We start from the raw sequence: 5,497 nt of genomic DNA, 5'->3' as shown, positions 1-5,497 counted from the left end.
TTTCCCTTTTATTTCCCCTCTGACAATCTTGATATAGGGTTGTAAAGTTTATCACTCATTTTAAAGAAGCAGGTTTTGGACTCAGTAGTGAACTATAACTATCTCCAGTTTTACCCATTTTCTAGTATGTGACATAACTTCACTCTGTTCATGGAAGAGGGTTATGTTGTATATATGACCTGTTTATCCATTCCTGTTATTCAGCATGTAGTTCAGCTCCGTAACTTAGCTGTTGGAAGCATTGCTGCTCAAGTAAAGTGAATGCTCAACTGTATCTGTAATGTGCTCATTTCAAGTCACTCAGGTGCACACAAGTCACATGGTAGATCTACTTATAGCTTTTTGAGGGGCCTACATGTGAATTCACATGGTGGTAGAATAATTTACATTCCCATATTGGGGCATAGGAGTTGTCTTTGGTCTACATCCTCACCAGTACTTTTCTTATTTTAAGATTTAAAATGATGTGTATGTGTGTGAGTATGTGCAGGGGCCCAAGGAGGCGAGAAGCACTGAGTCTTCCTGGGGATGAAGTTACAGGCAGCTGTGAGCCATCTCTGTAGCTTGCTGTTTCCTTAGTGACCACCATTCTGACAAAAGGAAGATGAAATCTCAAAATATTTTAACGGTTTTATTTCTAGTGACTAAGAGTACTGAACACTTTAAAAAATATTTATTGGCAATTTATATTTCCTCTTTTGAGAACTCAACAGCTCTTTACTCCGTTTTATGATTTTTTTTGTTTAATATGAGTTCTTTATATACACTGGATTTTAATCAACCAGACGTACAACTGGTGAAGCTTTCTCCCACTCTGTAGGGTGTAGGGTGTCTCTTCACTCAACTAACAATTTCCTTCTGCTGTGCAGCAGCTTAGTGTTCATGAAATATGTGTCTTAGACACGCTTTCTATTGCTATGAAGAGACACCATGAACATGGCAATTCTTATAAAGGAAAAAAATTTAACTGGGGTGGCTTACAGTTTCAGGATTTTAACCAATACCATCATGGAGGGAAACATGGTGGCAGACAAGCAGACATGGTGCTGGAGCTGAATCCTACACCCTGACAGGCAGGCAGCAGGAAGTGAACTGAATCCCTGAGCGTGGCTTGGGTATATGTGAGATCCCAAAGCTGGCCTCCACAGTGACACTTCCTCCAGCAAAGCCACACTTCCTAGTAATGCCATTTCCTTTGGGTATCTGGAGGTTGTTACACCAAACACCCACAGCATCATCTGTCGGTTATCGGCATTGTCTCCTGAGTGACTGGAATCCTATTGAGAAGTGTCCTTCCTTCCTTCGCCTCCGGGAGCTTCAGCTTAGGTTACCAGTAAGGGCTTCAATCCTGTCAGTGATGGTTTTGGTTTTTGTTTGTTTTTTGGTACAGGGTATGATACAGGGATCCAGTTATATCACTTCATGTGTGGATATATAGTTTTCCACCACCACTTGTTGAAGACAATATCTTTTCTTTAATGTGTATATTTTTTGCATCTCATAAAAAGTGTAGCTGTGTGGGCTTATATTTAGGCTAATACTGCTGCTCTGTTAGCAGCATGCTGTTCTTGCTACTATGACTTGGCAGTATAACTTAGAATTGGACTTGGTGATTCTTCCAGTATTACTCTTTGCTCAGGATTTCTGGGGTTATCTGGGTCTTTTAAATCCCATGAGATTTTTAGATAAAAAAAAATGCACAAAGAAAGGCATTGGAATTCTGATAAGAATTGAACTGAATATGCTGATTTTATGCTTTTATCAGAATGTTGTTCTGGGAATATTTGTTTTCATATTCTTCTAAGCCATGGGTCTCTGGGAGGTCTATCCCCAAATGTCTTTTGTTTCCTTTCCCGAGTTTTAAGTTTCATTTTAAAGGTCTTTGAATTCACTGGTTAAGTTTATTTCAAGGTATCTTTATCTTGCTTTGCTGCTGAAACTATAGAGCAAGGGCTCTCTCTCTGTGTGAGCACACATGTACGTGTGTGTGTGTGTGATCTTTCAGGTCTCTTGTGTTTTAAATATCATCTGCCAAAAAGAATAATTTGATTTTTTCCTTTCACATTTGTATCCTTTTCTAGTTCCTTCTCACTTCTTATTGCCCTGGTCAAAATGTCAGTGTATTGACACAGAGCTGTGAGGACAGTGACCAGATGCGGAAGGAGGAGGACACTTAGAGATGACCGCAGGATGCAAACTTCACAGCAAAGCCCGTCCACGAGTCCAAGCTGGGTTTAAAGGTGGTAAACCTCTTTTCATAACGCCTGCAGCTGCTTGGCTGTTTGTAACAATCCTATCATCTCAAATCGAAACCTAAATCCTCTGAGACTTGCGACCACAGAGCTAGGTGTAAGCATGTGTCACAAACAGCTGCATTCTCCCAAGGGAAACATGCCGAAGGGCTCATGTTCTGCTCACATACAGGGTCCAGTCTCACCAGTATTGACCTTGGACTTGTGTCAGCTATAGCTTCCTTCATTTGAGATCGAGCCCCGGACGAACTCTCCCTGTCCGCTGTAAACTGGTTTAGGCATGAAAGTGCTCTGTGTGTTCATAGCTACTGAAGTTCATTTCCAATTTGAGCACAATTGCAGGGCAATCGTGAAAACACCAGCCACGCCTAACTACAAACATTCACTCAACCTAATGAAAAACTACACACTGGGGGCTGGAAAGATGGCTCAGCAGCTACAAGTGCTTGCTGCTCTCAGGGGACTGGGATCCTGACACCCACAGCTCGAGGCCCTCCAATGCCTGTAACTCCAACTCAGGGGATGAGGCTCCCTCTTCCGGCCTCCATAGGTACCCAGACACACATGCACACACAGATTCAAATTAAAAACATAAAACTAATAAACATGCTCAATAAATCATGAAAGTAAAGTAAAAAAGTAAATAAATAAAAAGGTCTGGTGGGCTCCAAAGAAACATTTATTTATTCCTACTCAGTTAAATGGGTCCTGGTTTACTCACACTGAAGTTAAAACATCTGATGATAGTTGGCGTTTACATTATTATACATGTCAATAAAATCGAACATTTCCTATTTTCTCAAAGAAAGAAAACAGTGTTTCTTAACAGGATGGGGGTGTCCAAGGCTATTTTTTTTAAAAAAAAAACATAACTTAAAAGGCATTGTCTGTCTGATAGGAGAAAACAAGGTAGGGCAGGGATGGTTCATCCTGCTGATTGAGAGTGGTTAAGAAAACAAAGCCAGCTGGGAGGTGGTGGCGCAGGCAGCACTGGGAGGCAGAGGCAGGCAGAGCTCTGAGTATGAGGTCGGCCTGGTATACAGAGCGAGTTCCAGGACAGCCAGGGATACACAGAGAAACCCAATCTCGAAAAACAAAACAAAACAACAATAATAACAACAACAACAAAAAAAAAACAAAGGAAGAAAGGAGTGAAACAAAGGAGTGAAAGAAAGAAGGAAGAAAGAAAAAAAACAGGCACCATTATGTCATGAGAAACTTTTGTCTTTGAGTCTGTTAGGCAATGGATAGTTCCACACATTCATTAACAACTATTTTTCTTGACTTAGTAACAGCTCTTAACAGTAAAATATAAATTATCAGCAACTGGATATATTAAAAACAAACAAAAGCCCTATTAGAAGCTTTGCAAATGCAGGCACGTTGGTCCATGTCCTGTGTGCGGTCACCTGCCGGCCCAGCTCCCTGAGAACCTTACACTTCTGTACTGCCCTGCAGCTCACGTGCCGCAGGAGGCCAGAGTGCTGCGAGAAAGCCTCGCTAGTCACGGGCTGGACTCCACTACTCTGCAGATTTGCTAGCTGCAAATATATTTTACCTTTCAAATGAAGCAAAATATTTTCATTTTCAATGACACCATATGCAAGGGAAAAATAAAGACAAAAGCACAGATACTTTTTAATTATGCTACATTACCTGGAGTCTTTCATTAAAAGCTCAATGACCAGACTATTGCACCATTTCCTGCTTAAAAACATGGTAAGCAGATAAAAATATTTAAAGATAGCCAGAGGGAAACAAAAGGTCAATTAACTTGACAAATACTAACCGAGTAACTGTCAATCAGTAACCACAGACAACCACAGCAGAGGACAGACAGACACAGCAGAGGACAGACAGACAACCACAGCAGAGGACAGACAGACACAGCAGAGGACAGACAACCACAGCATAGGACAGACAGACACAGCAGAGGACAGACAGACACAGCAGAGGACAGACAGACAACCACAGCAGAGGACAGACAGACAACCACAGCAGAGGACAGACAACCACAGCATAGGACAGACAGACACAGCAGAGGACAGACAACCACAGCAGAGGACAGACAGACAACCACAGCAGAGGACAGACAGACAACCACAGCAGAGGACAGACAGACACAGCAGAGGACAGACAGACACAGCAGAGGACAGACAGACACAGCAGAGGACAGACAGACACAGCAGAGGACAGACAGACAACCACAGCAGAGGACAGACAGACAACCACAGCAGAGGACAGACAGACACAGCAGAGGACAGACAGACAACCACAGCAGAGGACAGACAGACACAGCAGAGGACAGACAGACACAGCAGAGGACAGACAGACAACCACAGCAGAGGACAGACAGACAACCACAGCAGAGGACAGACAGACACAGCAGAGGACAGACAGACAACCACAGCAGAGAACAGACAGACAACCACAGCAGAGGACAGACAACCACAGCAGAGGACAGACAGACAACCACAGCAGAGGACAGACAGACACAGCAGAGGACAGACAGACAGACACAGCAGAGGACAGACAGACACAGCAGAGGACAGACAGACACAGCAGAGGACAGACAGACAGACACAGCAGAGGACAGACAGACAACCACAGCATAGGACAGACAGACACAGCAGAGGACAGACAGACAACCACAGCAGAGGACAGACAGACAACCACAGCAATTCTTTAGTTGGGCACTTTTTAGAAAACTACAGACAATCTGGGGACAACAACACACACACACACACACACTCAGCTTTATTACAAAGGATCCAAGATGGCACTACTTACAATCCAGCGCCAACATGGATTATAACAAATCCAGTGAGCATTTTGTTTTTCAATTATTCACCGAAAATATAATCCTGATTAAGTATCCTTGGGCAGGAATTCATGGGTAGTTGATTACTGAAACCAATATTTATGTGAAATGCCTCTGTTAATTTAATCTGTGTATACAGCTTAATTATAATTGAGGATTTAACGTAAGAGAAATGAATTACCTCAGGATTAAAATTTTAGTGCTATATAATATACTACTTTTTCCTTCTTTCTTTTTAAATACAAAAAACTGCTTGTTCCTTTACCCAAGTGCTCAGATATAAAACCTCTGTTTGTACAGCCAATGTAATGTATCTAAGATTTTCCAAAATCCTTTCCTACCAAGAAAAAGCCTGAACTAGGGCCAACAACACAAGCAAAAATTGCAGAATAACTCTACCTATGAATAAACAGAAGCTGATTCA

This window comes from Microtus pennsylvanicus, chromosome 15, assembly GCF_037038515.1.
Source record: "Microtus pennsylvanicus isolate mMicPen1 chromosome 15, mMicPen1.hap1, whole genome shotgun sequence".
In the NCBI taxonomy this organism is placed as follows: domain Eukaryota; kingdom Metazoa; phylum Chordata; class Mammalia; order Rodentia; family Cricetidae; genus Microtus; species Microtus pennsylvanicus.
The sequence above is the reverse complement of the archived record's forward strand: the minus strand, read 5'-3'. Positions refer to the sequence as shown.